Below are 16,019 nucleotides of genomic sequence, written 5' to 3' on the forward strand. Positions count from 1 at the left end.
GAGGGCAGACAGCACATTCACCCTGGAACTTCCTAATCATCACCTCCCACTCACCCCCCCAACCCCCCAGTGTGAAAAGGCACCAAACATGTGAACTCAGTTGTTCTCCCAACCGTGTAACATCGCAAAGGCCTCCCCATCCAAACAGCGTCCATCCGTTCGCTCCTAATTCGCTCCAAGAATTTTAGCGCCAGGGACCATTTCACATCTTCAAGTAAAAGTTGATACAGGAGTTTCTGCGAAAGGTTATTAAAGTTGTAAGAAACGCCAACTTTAGGAGTCCTCTGCCACACCGTGCACACAGTCATGTAAGGCTAAGAGAAGAATGGAGAGTGGTGAGGGGTTACAGACAGGGGGCAAAGGTTGAGTCACCCCTTAACAGTGCTGCACACACTCTCAAGCAACGGTAACTCTGCAGGCCTCTTTGGCGTCCTAATTTTTAAATCATGGTTTGCAGTTTTACAACAAAGGAGAGACAGTCTGGCAGCAACGGCAGAGACAGACAACGAGTTGCAAGAATTGCAAAGGCAACCAGGATCCTGCATGTGAATACACAAAATGGTAAAACATGGGGGAGGGATCCTCGGATGTCTCAGAACGCAGGAGGAGGACGCTCCCGACCTCTGCTGGGGAAGCAAATTTAAAGTTGGATCTTTAGAAGCATACACCCAAGCTAGAACCAAATGGCGTTCCAGATTGAGGAGGGGGGGAAAAGGAATCCAGAATTTCCTCAGGTCTTTGTCAATCATGAAAGAACTGCAAAAGTGTAAGGCGAGGTTTCTAATGTGTGAAAGAAAAGTACAACAACCCCCGTAGTCTACAGAGAAGTGGCAGGGAGCCAATGAGACTAGACTCAGCAGAGGGATGCAGGGACATCAACATGGCCCCCACAACCATGAAACCCAGAAGGACCGCTCTTAATCCCTGTCAAATGACATCCACCCCGCTCTGGAGCGAGGCTTTCCCTTACCTAGGACTACTCCAAAATTAATCCTTGGTCTCCATGAGAGCTAACGTTACATTTCTAAATGCAAATAGATGAAAACCCCAGGGAAAAACCATTCTGAACTGTGGTTTCCAGAAGGCTTCAGGTTTAGTCATGTCAAATTAAAGGGGAGCAAAGCTTCTTAAAACAACATTCCTCTTAAATCACATCCATGTGATTTAGCAAATTGATACAGCCAAAGTCAATAAATCATGATGCAGGGTTTTTATTTTAATGTATGACCGGCTTTCTTTCTTTCTTTCTTTTTTTTTTCTCCATGCCAACTCCTTAAAATTGTTAGCCCGGAGTTAGATGTGTATCCATGTCTGGGCGAAACGAGCTACTTCCCTCCTAATGGGTTCCTGCTTCTCAGTGGCAACACTCCACCAGAGAAAGAAATCCTCCTCAAGGTTCAGCAGGGCGCAGAGCCTGCTGCCTCTGTGGTTATACCGACACACAGCCATTAACTGCCTTTCAGTTGGCTGTATTTAAATGTGCAGATTTTCCTCCACTCTTAGTGTGTCGGAGCTCCCTTTTCCTCCACCCCGGGGATTTCATTTTGTGCTGACACATACCCAAGAAGCAATCTCTGTGAAACTATCCTTTTAAGGCAAGCGTTTTGTGCACTCCTTAATGATGGGTGTTTAAGAGAAATGGTAATTATGATAGATTTTGAGCCTTAGGTAACAGCCTCACAGTGAGAAGGTTCACTACACTTAAGACCAAACTCCTCATTAAGAAATGGAGATGGATCAATTGAGCCCCGTGCAGACACACTTGACAGCAAAGTCCAGGTTAGCAAAAGCATCCATTCTAAAGATGGATGCTCGCAGGGCTGAGCACACAAGGTCACGCTGGCACATCCAGATTTGAGCAAATGAAACTTGAAGGGGACAGTTAAACCAAGGGACACTGATTGGAAATATTAGAAACATCAGTGATCAAAATACTCTTCTTTCTAACCGTCCTTAGGGCTTTTTTGTTTCAATGGGTCACTTAAGCTATCATGTTGTATATTCTGCAGGCTACAAATGATGCTGTATCCTAGTTTGACATGAACAATTACAGTTCTTGACAAAGCACTAAAACTACCATGAAAACATTTTTCGTGTGTGTATGGATATGAGGACATGTGTGTGTGTGTGTTTGTGTGTGTGTGTATGCACAACTGTGACTCCTAAGACTCCCAAGACATTACAGTTCAACACTGTTAGAAAAGGAGAGAAAAATTACTTGCACCAGTGTGCAATCCTCAATCCTCCCCCTGCCCAAGCAGATGCAGGCAAAAGTTTTCTTGACTAGCTTTCCTGCGAAGATGGCAGATAGAACTCAACATTTTATGGAATCCAAAAGCACAATGTATGTTCACATTTGACACAAGAAAAATGCCTTCTCTCCTTCTTTACAGATTAATACCAAGGCTGTGAGAAACTTCAGAAAACCACACCAAACTTTAAACCAAATTACACGTGAAGTCCCCTCTAGGCACCCTCGAGCTGCAAGCGAAATGGAAAAGTCATATTTAAATAAAGGGTCAATTTGATTAATCTCCTTACTTTAAAATATTTGTTTCCAGAAGGGTTGACGTATCCCATTACATTATTTATTACATCTAAAGGAACTTAGAATTCCTTACTCAATTTCTCTCAAAAAGAGCAGATTGGGCTCGTGGCCATGGATGGTAACAGCCCTGTATCTTGAATGGCAAAACTTCCACCATTGAGCTAAATCCCAAGAGACGTGCCTAGTGTGAGAAGAGCAGCAACTTAGTCCCAGAGTAACCAGCAATGGAGAGTGGAGGATCTTGTGTCCAGGGGTGGGGAGTGGGGGGATGGGATGGACGGGGAGGGGTGGGGTGGGGAGGGACAAGGACAACACAGAGCTATAATCTGTGAGCCATCAGAAAGGGCACAGAAAGGATTTAGAGCTTTATAAATATTTGAGAGCAAAGCAAGCATTTCTGGTTTAAATCAACCAGATTTTAAACTTTCTGGTTTTATAAGAACATCCTGCTATAAATCTTTCTAAAATTTGCCTGCTTTTCGTTTATTTTATTTTACTCGGGGCCAATAATGACCAGGACAAATGTCTGAGTGCTGAACTAAGCAAAGAATCTTTCCCTAAATTGTATGTGAGGAGCTTAAATTTCCCTTGCAAAGCCAATGGCAGTAGTGGGTTTGTAATTGGTCACTTTTCTTTTTGATAAAGTGTAACCAAAAACTACAATCTTCATAGATTTTTTTTAAAGAGAATCAAAAATCTGAGGGGGAAAAATAAGATTATGGCCACATGCACTCCAATCTTTAATCTACCCCAAAAAAGGCTTTGGTTAAAGTAAGTCCTTCCCATCTATAAAATTTACTATGACAGGAAGTCCTATGACTCCAGCCTGCCTCTAGCATCTGTCAAGAAAACCACAATCCTCACTCTTAATTTGTGGGAGAAAACTAACAAGCAATGAGCAACACCTCAGAGGGAAAAGGCACATCCTCACAGAGACAATACACATACACATCCTCACAGAGACAATACACATATACATCCTCACAGAGACAATACCACATACACATCCTCACAGAGGCACAATACCACATACACATCCTCACAGAGGCAATTCCAAATACCAAGAGCTTGTGAGGTGCTCTGTCACTTTGTGTGGTGCAAACGTAAGCTACTAAATCAAAATTACAGAGAGAAGTTTTATTTGTCATTAAAATTATGTCAGCAATAATTATAATTATATGTATACTTGTACTCTTCAGACATGATTGTGTGCATGTATGAAGTCAGCTTAAAACAGGGGAGACCTCGGTCTGTAAAAACCTAAACTAGTTAAGTTGCAATTGTTAGGCCTGCTTTCAACACCTTTAAACACTAAACCACACGGAATGGTTTGTGCTTTTCAATCCACACCAGAGGTTTTCCCAAACACATTGCTCATCTCTTGTGACATCACCTACACAGGGTGCAAAACCACAGACTCACCAGAACCAAGAGTCTGAAGGCTGATCTGGGGGACGGGAGGGTGCAGGTGATGGAAAGGTTTCAGTCCAAGGACACAAAATTTCAATTTGGGGAAGATGCTTAAGATAACTAGTCACTATGCTGAATAGCCACATTAAAAAAAAAAAAAGTCATGAACCTGGTAGATAGCCTGGTTAGCCATTCCACAATGCACACACTTTAAAACATGGTGCTGTATGATACTAATGTGTGTAATATATACATGCAATTAAAAAATAAATGGGGAAAAATCAGCAAACAAGGAAAGGGGGAGGCTTACATTCAGTGGGTGGTAAAGATCCACACTGACTGCGCTTACTACAGTGTAAACTTCTTTTAAGTTAAAATGTCTCCCCCTTCTATTTGCTTCTTCCAGTAAGAAGTCCTCATCCACTCGAGGGACTTTCATCTAAAGAACATTAATCTGAGCATTTGTGGCTTCTCGCCGTCTCAAGCTTCACAAGCACGCACACAAGAAAGCAGCCCTAAAACATGGCGTTAGAATTAGTATCTTTCTGACTGATACTACTTTGAAGATGACAGGGGTGTGGAGGGCCAAGGATAAGATTTGGTGAGCTTCATAACATAGCCTTACAATAATGTGCCTGACTCGACAGCCTGGGTGGGCAGGGGCAACGGGTTGCAATGGCTAATGGCATAGACTACCGGGGATTTTAATCCCAATTAGACCGGTCTCTGATGGATTGGAGAGACTCATCTCTACACCTTGCTACCTCATCAGCAAAATGAAGATGCCAGTGTCAGAGCCCATATGCAAGGGCATTCCACAGACAAAGACTTCACGCACATAATGCTCCTAAGAGAGTCACGAGGCAGTCAGGGCTGGGTCATTGTGTGTCCTCTTAAATCTAGGTGACCCCTCCCCTCCAAGGCAGCATTTTTTACACTGTTTCGAGCAGACTGCAGTCCTGAAAATCCTTGTTGATGACATCATGTATTTGCATCAAGAAGATTAGCCATTGCCTACCTACTTAACTAACCCCCCTTTCCCTGTCCAGTCGCTGAACTGACCAGCACCAGAGACACAGCCAAGGGTTCTACACCGCACTCACTCAGCTGCGTGGGAAGCAGGAGCACTTCCCTCGAATGGCAGAGGATGCTGCGAGGAAGTTCTCCCAGTTATTAGCGCCTTCAACACTCAGGAGGAAGGATGAGCACCTCACTGCACTTATGATCACAGAAAGGTGTACTAAAATAATTTCTGAGTGGGATCTTAGGAAGATGAAGACCCACAGCCAACAGAGTATAACGAGACCGTGAGGCAGTATTGCCAAAATCTACTTGAGATTAAACTGTCTCCACGGCGCAAGCGCTCTATCTTTGGTGAAATAAAAGGTTAGGATATGGCCCACACACAGCCAGACTGCACCTGAGCTCACCAGTCATTACGGAAAAACAGGGAAAATGCTGACAGGCCCAGAGACACCATTTCCTTAACTCCTTCCTCACCTCCAAAACACATTCGCTAGCAGACACTTTGCAGATGTAACGGCACTTCAGTTCAGCGCCATGCGGCTGGACGGGAAAGTGGGGGTTAGTTAAGTAGGTAGGCAATGGCTAATCTTCTTGATGCAAATACATGATGTCATCAACAAGGATTTTCAGGACTGCAGTCTGCTCCCAACAGTGTAAAAAATTGCTGCCTTGGAGGGGAGGGGTCACCTAGATTCAGTGAATTAATCAATAGCCAAGCACATAAGAGGTCTAAGGGAACTGTCCCAACACAAGTCGTGGGATTACGTGTACCTATTCCTAAAATGTGATCCTGCTTCTAAGGTGAAAACAAGTTCACGGTAATGACAGAAGCAATGTGGCTAAGTGACATCAAGTCCCATCTTCGGTCTTCCCGATTTGGAAGTACTGTTTGTTTATGTGGTAGTTACTTTAATAAGGCCTGAGGGGAGAATCCTGAAACAGACAGATCCTCCGGCTTTGACAGACGAATACAGGGAAGCAGCCAGCCTTGTCAATTCAGAAAAGGCTAATGGAACATTATCTGTAGGTGAGCAGACTGTCTTCCAACATTACAACTCTAAGCTACAAATGATTTCCCAACCACAGAGGAAGCCGCTACGCAGATGCTCAGAAAGACAGGTAAGAGCGCTGCTCTGCACTGGGTCAGTCAGCCTTCCCACACTCTGGGTACCTTCTCCCCAGAGAGCGTCTGTGGACTGGCGGGCACGTTTGAGCCACTCACTGCTACAACTCTGCATTCCGCCACCTGGAATATGGGCTAACATACTACACGCATGTGCGTGTCTGCGTGTGAAAACCCATAGATGCTTTGAAATCACATTCTTCCCTCTGTCAAGAAAATGAATAAACATCATTGTTCTCAAATTGTTGGTGCTTCGGGGACATACTACCTATTAGCCAGCATGGCAGAACGTGAGCACAGTTACAAATAGTAAACCACTTCTAAAGCCCCAGTGCCAAGGTTTACCAGGACAAGGTTCAAGGGTTTAATTTGAGGTGATGTATCCTGTTTAAGGATCCCCCTTTCCTTTTTATGACTTAATGATGCATTTGATTTTTAACTAGATTTCATTTCTGAGTATGGAGGGTAAATCTAAAAGCCTCGGTAAGAGTGCAGCATCTGTTCATGCATCTGCACAAACCACCACAGGAATTAACCTTAATCTAAAGAGGCACAAATGGGTTTTTACGCCATCAGGAGGCCCGGGTATATAAAAATCAATGGCTGTCCACCCAGACGAAGTACAGCTGCTTCCGGATCCTGCAGCATGGAGCCCAAGCTCTGGCCCTCACTACTGTCTCCTACCAAGACACTGTCAGAGAAGGGCACTGTTAGAAACCACAGGCTGTATCAGACAGAGACCAGGCAGGTGGCATTTCAGGAAGCTCCTTTGATGGTCACCGCTCAGCAATTAAGAAAATCATAATCAATCTTAGGTCATGTGTCCAGAAATCTACTAATGGGAGAATCCACCCATCTGCACGTTAAGAGCGTAAAACTTCGACTAAACAGGGGAATAAGTTTCAAGGATGTACCAGACATCGTTGGGCCTACACTTAATAACACTATACTGTACGCTCAGAGATGGCTGAGTATAAACTTTTAGGTCCTATCTACAGCCCTTCTCCCCCTCACACACACATGCAAATAGGTGGTGTTCCCTCTGGTTTGATTTAACCCCTTCATACTGAATACCTGTATGAAACACTCGTGTTATACATCAATAATGTGTTTTGTTTATTTCCCCTGACAAAGGAGGCAGACCTTTCTGTAAGCCCTGAACTCAACGGTCCCCTCTGTGAATGGCACATGGCATCTACAGAATGCCACAGGCAGGAGGAACAGTGTCTAACCGGACAGTTGAATCTCTGAAATACGGGTGCTTGGGCTTTCCTGAAGGGCAGAAGCAGATCTTATGGAAAGAGAAGGAAAAAACCACATTCTCAAAATGAAAAGATAAAACTAGGATGTGAGCGGTGACCCTGGTAGCTAGGGGAAGTTACTCCGCACACCAGCTCTCCTGGGAATGCCTTTAGGAACATTTTAATGTTATTTGTTTGTTTGTTTGTTTTATTGGATGTTTTATTTATTTACATTTTGAAATGTAAAATATCCCCTTTCCCAGCTTCCACTCTGCAAACCCATCCTTTCCTCCCCCAGCTTACTTTGGAAAAATTACATCTTGGGACAAACTACTATTAATATAAACTACTCTTAGGAAAATCTTTCCAAAGTTCACTGTAAAGTTTATTTCCTGAAGTATACATACATATTGAGAATATCAGTGTCCCTTAGAGGGACTTTAAAGTACTTACATATTTAACAATTTCAAAAACAAAAACTATCTGTAAGCAGTGATGAAACAAACACCAACAACAAAAATGACTGTTTCTGCTTGGAATGAATGCAGAGGTCACCCTGCACGCTTCCCATGGGCTGGCATGGCACTGACCCAGGTGACTTGATAAATGTTTCCATTTAATACAGTTTTAGTGCCCATCCCCGTTTCCTATTTTTTCATGTAAGACATATATATATATATGTTTATATATATATGTTATATATATACATATATATTTCAAATGGTTGTCATTTTTTCTCTTCCCAAGTGACACTTTTTGTCACTTTAGGTTTCCAAAAGAAATAAATTTTTAAAAAGACGAAACCACGCCCCTTCTAACCCACACAATCCACAGCACGCAGCAGCCTCCAATAGAATCCCACCCTTATAAAACACTCCCTAGTTCCAACAAAAGAGGCCAGCGGCACCCTGCAATGTAGGGGCAACCACTGTGGAAGGGTCCTCCCCACAGGGGTACAGGTAGGCATAGGGTCATGTGACCTTGGTGGTGGTGACTCCGACTGGTCATTCCAGCCATTTACAGTGAGAGGATGAACCACTCGTTAAGAAGCAGCAGGAAGCACTCTCTCCAGACTGGGCAGAAATTCACCTCCAAGCTGATGTCTGCTCTGGTTCCTCTTTGGGGCCTGTGGGCTCCTGTTTCAGCATTCTGCCTTCCAGAATGCATCCCAGGGTGCTGCCTGAACCTATCTGTCTGGGTCCTCAAAGGGCCCATGATTCCCTCCCCTTACCCCCCCACCAGTGCCATTGTCCCCAGAAGTGCCTTTGCAGTGATGCAGGCATCAGGGCTTATTAAAACCCCAAAGGGAAGTAATCCCTGAGTACCACTGAAAGATCTCCAGCTGCTACCGTTTATGAAGAAGGCTGGGTGAGGGGGGAGGGGAGGCGCACTGGGGCCGGAAGGAGGGGGGAAAGAGAAGAATTCGGACAAGGGCGAGCTATCCAAACACAGCCCCCATCAAGACGGACAGAGTTGTGCTTTATCAGTTTAAGCTTTCCCGCCTCCTTTCAAAAACTATTTCTCCCTTGAACGCCTACTAATTCTTGTTTATAGCTGCAGGGAACGCAAGGCTAGCGGGAGTCTCTACGTGTGTAAAAACTAGAAAGACTACTAGAAGCACCTGGAAACCACCAAATATCTTCCCTAGAAATCAGGGTATGGAAGGAAAAAAAAAACCCTGTGGTTCTCCTGGAAAAGAATTAGAGCGACTTTCAGCCGGGCTTCCCCTCTGCTCTTTTCAAAGCTCTTTTCATCCCATTAAGCTAAGCTGATTAATAAAAATGCAGCACTTTGCTCACGGATCCTTTAGAAGTGGCCATACCGGCTGAAAGATGCAAGGGAAGGGTTTTGTCCTGGAGACAATAGGGGGGGTCACTTCTTAAACCCATCGTTGTCCATTAGAGACAGTCACCTTGATCAGATGCCCCAAACAGGGCCTGGCCACTTGCTCTCTTCTAGTAAACATCGAGGGGGGAAAAAAGTTAGGAGAAAGAAAACCATATGGAGACAACACACAGTGGGAACATTTTACTTCATCTCAAGAGGGATTGGCTCTGATTACCCCAACTAGTACACAGAGTGCAGAGAAGGAAAATTCAACGGAGAAAAAGCAGTCTTATTCAAAGACGCCTCCCCATGAGCACAACATTCTACTTCTTCCTTTCATGAGTAACTAGCTCTGCTATCCGGAAACGTTGTCCATTAAGTACCCTGCACACAGCCCATGCCCAAGCAAGAGTTGGTCATATTCTACACAAACTTTAAATGAGTGTGGTCTTCTTCTGAAGAAGGCAAGGGGGTGAGGGTACAGCAGTTCCATAAAGCTGTGGGGAGCAAGTGTTTTCAGGTGTTCAGGCATAAGCTGAATTCATTTAAGAAAAAAGAAATGTGGGTTGGGGATTTAGCTCAGTGGTAGAGTGCTTGCCTAGCAAGCACAAGGCCCTGAGTTCAGTCCCCAGCTCCGAGAAAAAAAAAGAAAAAAGAAATGTATATAATATCTGTTGTGTGGGCTAAAAGTAGACATGTCCGTTGTGGGTGGGGAACATTTTCCCGCCACTGTTAAATCTGTATAACACTAAGTAGCTCATCTGAATTTTATCCGAAGTGCTCTTTCCCAGATGACCGAATTAAATTTGTAGTTCATGATGTGCTAAGAAGTCCCCTAAGTGGCGTTCACTGTGGATTTGTTAATAACCCTGCCCTATCCCATCTTTATTTGTATACAGCAGTGCTTTTCCGGCCATTTTAACCAATCTGTCTGCACTGCACTGAATCAGGCTTTATAGGAAATTGGATTCCATCACCAAATCTATCCTACGATACCAGACCAAATAAATATCGTCGTCTGATCAGACTTCAAAGAATTGGGCAGGTAAGTGTTTAAATCTCGTAGTGATTTCATACACTTCAAGTCATTATAAACCCTGACCAATAGATTTAGCCATTACTGTTCCCTCCAGATAAACAGGGAGGATCCAGTGCTATCTGGAAACCCTGTGCCCTGACCACGAGTTTCTTGTGTGACCCACTTCGCCATTATCAACCCATCTTTGCAAATATCAACCAAACAAAAGCAGCTGAGGAAAACAAAGGAGAAGGGTCTACATTCAATCCTGAGGTGACTGATCCCAGTTAGCTCTGTCTTCGTAATTAGCGAACTAAGTCACTAGAGTAAGTTTTCAGGAGAGGAGTAAATAGAACCTAAATAATCGTGGGACATAGTATCTGATACTAACAGGATAAAAGATGTAGCGATATAAGATGAAATAAACCCGAAGACCTAACAGACACCTGAGGACTACAGTTAAGAATATTTTACTACTAGATGTGGTGGTGCACGCCTTTAAGCCCCACACTTGGGAAGCAGAGGCAGGCGGGTCTCTGAGCTTGAGCCCAGCCTGGTCTTGAGAGTGAATTCCACAATAGCCAGACAGCCACAGAGAAACCATGTCTCCCTCACCCCCTGCCCCGCCAAAAGAAAGGAAGGAAGAAGAAAGAAAATATGAAAGAAAGAAAATTTTATAGTGTACTGAATAGAGATTGGGCACACTAATCATCTCTCCATGTGGATGGATCAAAACCTGTGAGGTGTATCTTTAATGTAAAATTGAATATAACTTAATATATAATTGAAACAAATTCTAAAGCACACTATATGTGTAGAAACACAATCACTCTTGTAATTCGAAAATTCTACACAGTGCCAGATAATAAACACACACAGGGAAGAGTCTCTAACTCTGTGGCAACTTTCCTGAGGTGAGAGGGGGTATGGATAGGGAGTGGGGAGGACACAGACTCAGTAGCTTGTGCTGGCTCCTCACTGGGCTGATCCTCTTGAGTTCACAGCCCTCCCTATCAGACAAAACAGGAAGCAGCGAGTACATTCGATCATGTTGTACACGCATGAGAGAGTTAGTAGCTAAAAGACTGTTAAAAGGCTTCCAAAACTGCAACTTACAGGTGGGGGGACACTACCACCTGGGTACAGGTGCCATCAGGGGTAGTGACTATTAAGATGGTACTTCTTTCATTTCCAAAGCAATAAGAAAAATAAAAACTACCAAAAAGTCCTTAATCATTAGGTAGGCATGACCTCTCAGGGTCTGCTCTCCCAGGACCTCTAGGAAGAATATTCTAGAAACTCCACTGGAATCTGGACTCCCGATGATCCGCGCCTTTTAAGCAATTATTAGTTTTATTTAAATAAAATAGGAAAGATAGTTGTGATCTCCCATAAGACTCCTTTAATACAAATCATGTGCCTGTTTTTCAAATATAACACCGTTATTTTATTTTTCCTTATACCTAGAGTGAGTGATACAATGTAAAACAAAGTGTGTTTACACATCTTCAAACAAAATCATTTCTTTAACATTTTGCCTATTAAGAACATATTTCTCTTATACCATTGTGAAAACTAAGAAACCAGACACACAGATTTTTCTTCTGGTTGAAAGGACTGTATTATTTCCCCAGCATCTTCCTAAATACATCATGGGCACAGTGGCCTATAACAGATCAAGAGTAATTAAATATTTATAAAAGAAATATCTTAAAATCATACTCCCATTATTAGCACTGTTATTAGAAGCTCTCACTTTTAAAATGTCTTTAGCGAAAATAATTATCTAGTAACTGGGGATAAATATCAGTGAAAATCTATATTAATACTCACTTGATAACCAAAACAATCAACATTACAGAATTATAGTTTATAGCAAGTCTACATAAGCTCAGCTTAGACTCTTAAATTCAATACCATCCATTCTTTTTACTTGAGTAGCCAGGAAACAAGAAACACTAAGCTCACAGACAACAAATTGTAGAAAGACTGGCAAGCACACGTTTTACTGTCAGTAATGGCTGCTACTCACAGATCGATGGACTTGCATGAGAACAGAATCTAAGCTCTGAGAGAACACACCTTCCTACAACCAAAACCACACAGGCACAGGAGACAGTGAGAATCCCGTTCAGTCTACCCATGATATATTTGACTAGAAATTGCAGAGAAAATAGACCCTAAAGTGGTCCAGGGGTCTCCCAGGTAAATGGCTTGGTAAACAAAACAATCCAATGTAAAACAGCACAGACCAGGTAGATAGTAATTAGTCCTTGCTATTTATGTATCTACCACCACACTTCTGGGGGTGATGCAAATGCACTTAATACCTTACAATGTAGCCAACTTTAAGTTCCTTCTTACAATGTAGCCACTTTGCCACTGAAGCCCTTCTTTCTTGCATAGGGAGCTGGCACTGTGGGACTTCAGGGTTCAGCATTTCTTGTCTACTTAGGTTTTCATAGATTGTTAAAACAAGTTTTGAAATTTGTCTACTTCATATCGCTGTGTGTGTGTGTGTGTGTGTGTGTGTGTGTGTGTGTGTGTGTGTGTGTGTGTGTGTGTTAATGATCACACTTGGAAGAGAAAGGCACATAAACAAGAGTGCTATAGGAAACTGACTAGGGGTGTGGCTGTCAACCCCGCTCACACAGCCCTGAGAGGGGCTGCCACTGACCACTCTTGGCCTGATTTCCAGTGCTTTACAGAGTTAGGCGACTGTTGAGAGGACTTCCTAATTGTACCGCTTGTCACCTCCCAAAAGCCAGGGAGAAAACAAATGAAAGACAGTTCAAGAATTCATCCTGTGCTACATTGTATGAAGCTGTAAGTGAACTTTTTTTTTAATTCCAGGTTCTTGTGGTTTTTTTCTTTTGAAGAACATAGGCTTTTTTTTTTTTTAATCTAAATTTGGAGTTTAATCAGACACAGCTCGGTTGAGGTCTCCCCATGTGGGAAGATTTCCAGATTTGACTCACCAACACTGGAGAAGCCACTTACGCCTTCTGCAGTGGAATACCTGTGGTACGTTACTGTTGTTATTCACTAACTATAATTTTGATTTAGTTTTCCATTTGCAAATCCTTAAAAAGCTATGTCTGGGAAGAAAACAGGAAAAATAATTTGAAAATATATTCAGTGTGTATTTTAAAGGGAAAAAAATGTGTGTTCACTTCGAAAGTTCACAGGCCTGGTAGATATGTATGAATGAATTCCCTTGCACTGACAAAATGGGGTGTATGTGGAAATGACAGTTGCCAACCAGGTCGATTTGAAAAGCTAATAGATTCAGCAAATCAAAAGTGACCTGGCAGAGGACAAAAATCTCTCTTTACAGATGAGGAACCTCAACTTGACCTGGGTCAAATGACTTACCCAAAGTCAAGTAATTATCAGTGTCAGGGCCCTGACATAGTCCAGATCTCCTGAATTCCCTGAAATACCAACCAATACAATCATCTCACAAAAATGAAAAGAAATGAAAAAAGTCCATTTCAAGGTATTGGGTGATTTGGTCAAGGTTAAACATCTAGTTGGGTTTTTTTTGTTTGTTTTTTTGTTTGTTTGTTTGTTTGTTTCTGTTTTTTTTTAAGGCAAAAAAGAAAAGAAAAATTAACAACCAACTTGACTCTGGGCTGTGGTAGTCTTGTAAGACACCATGTCATTTTCCCAAGGTCCAAATCAGAATTCCCTCATGGCTGGCTCTTGCCTTCAGGTAAGTTCTTAGCACACATAGGCATTAACAGCCAAGAACATGAAAACAGCATGCGGGCAATGGACCTTGTATATTAATACTTCTGAGATTAATCCTCCAAGTAACTAGATCATCATAATAACAACCCCAGGGTTTCACTAAAGAAATACCACACATACTCACTTTTTACTGAATCATACTGATTTTTCAAATAACACATCATCCCCATTACACAGAAGTGAAAACTGAGAGCTGAGTAAAACTAGCAACAAAGTTAGGTGAGGCCGTTTGGGCACATTTCTACAGCTGTTGGATATTCTGTACCAGAACAAAATAATTAAAACATAGACATGCATTTAAATCTGCCTACCGATATATAATATGCACTGCCTACATAATATATAAAAGGCCTATTAGAGACTTTACATGTGGAAATACATCATCTAACTGTGAAAACAATTTCCCTGGATGAAAATATGATTATTTCTTTTTGTACATAGAAAACTGAAAACATAGAAAGATTAGATTTTCCTGGATCTCAGCAAATATGCAGTGAAGAAGTACAACCTGAGACCCGGAACCCACCGTACATTCCTAACGAGGCAGCCCTGGGCACAGTGGGTTTACATACAAACACAATCTCTCACCTCAAGAATCACAAAATCTAGAAAGGAGCTCACAACAGCACCAAAAGTGCACACCAGTTATTGCCCTACGTCATTCGCATGAGCGGCTAAGGAGGGAGACAGTGAGGCGATCTCAATTCAGGACAGGAGGAAAGAAGGCCCAAGGTCTCCTGACACTCAGTTGGGCTAACAAATCTGCCTGTCTGGCAATGCGCATGTGCGGAGCACAGAAAGGAAGTACCAAACCCTCTCTTCCTCTGCCATGGACTTCTGGGGGCTTAAAGGGAACCTGACCCACTCACAGCCTGTCAGGAGAGTTGTCTTTACGACTAACCAGGAATAATTTACTGACCTCAAGGCCATAGGGCAGAGTCGATGAAGGAAAGGAGTAGCAGGAAGTGTAAAAAAACACGTGGGTGAAGGAAGGCTCTGAGCCACCGGAATGAAGCCCATTCAAGCAAGTAGAGGCTATTCCCTGTTAGTTTCTTGATTTAAAATTATATTTTAAATTTTGAAATTATTTTTTGAAATTATAATATTACATCATTTCCTCCTTCCTTTTTTTCCCCTCCCTCCCACTCCTCCCCTAAACCAACATCAAGTTTGACGGATGTTTTCTGTGGAATAAGCAAAGTACGTTAGAAGTTGAAGTCACTGGGCATGGCCATGTTAACCAAGACCAAGCCTGAGTGCAGGACTTGAAAATTAATGTTTGGGAAAACCTCTGACCTGACCGCGTTGATTCTTAACTTCTAAAACTTTCAGTGGAGAACCAGAGGTTAGCTGACCCCCTTTCCAGAGCAGACAGGACTGTCCTCTTTATATACATAAGACACCCTACAGCTCCAGTGACCAAGTCTGCAAAATACTGAAGCCCTGCACTAATTAGGTGCCTACCGGCGCAACAGTTTTTTTTTTTTTCTGGCTTGCTCCTTCAGTCCATTAAACACTCAACAACCAGGACTAAAGTGTGCGTTTTTAATACTCCCTTCATATTAGCATAGATTCCCTATCATTTGACACTGTAGGTCCTCGGAAATTTTGCCCCAAGGTCACCCTTCAGCATTTCACCGAGTTCTATTCAACTAAGTGTGTCACTCCACACAGCCCAGCTGAGTGGTTAAAGGGGCCACTTACAAGCTAAGAGGCCTTGGGCTGGTTTAAAATATGCAAAACCCGGTTTGCTCATCTATAAAGCAAAAATCAGTATAATGCCACTCTCATAAGAGCTCTTGCCAGGACTAAATAAATAACAAGGGTGAGGTTCCCAGGGCGCCGTGCACGGTATACGGGCCAATAGATTCTGTTCCCCTAAGAGAACCCAAGCCGTACAAACAAGAATAAACCTCTTCCACACCGGAAGTCCTAGTTACCCACAGGGAACACCGAGGCTGTCCCGGAACTTGGAGGATCTAAGGGGCGGGATCTGAAGATCTAGTAGCTCCTCCTCCTATCCCAGAAGTCTGGAAACAGCCATAGATGCACAACCTTGAAAGACAGTCTGCT

At 42.9% G+C, this 16,019-nt stretch overlaps 1 protein-coding gene across 5 annotated transcripts in view; it reads right to left on the reverse strand.

Moving 5' to 3' along the window:
- Efna5 (ephrin A5) overlaps positions 1 to 16,019 on the reverse strand; it is a 278,611-nt gene that overhangs the window by 242,083 nt on the left and 20,509 nt on the right. For 2 of the 5 annotated variants that reach the window (XM_063266542.1, XM_063266541.1), the window contains exon 1: positions 1 to 16,019. This exon is cut by the window's left edge; it is cut by the window's right edge and continues 19,890 nt beyond it. The gene's annotated coding sequence lies outside the window, so the exon portion shown is untranslated. 5 annotated transcript variants of the gene reach the window in all.

Source organism: Rattus norvegicus, chromosome 9 (genome assembly GCF_036323735.1).
Source record: "Rattus norvegicus strain BN/NHsdMcwi chromosome 9, GRCr8, whole genome shotgun sequence".
NCBI classification, from domain to species: domain Eukaryota; kingdom Metazoa; phylum Chordata; class Mammalia; order Rodentia; family Muridae; genus Rattus; species Rattus norvegicus.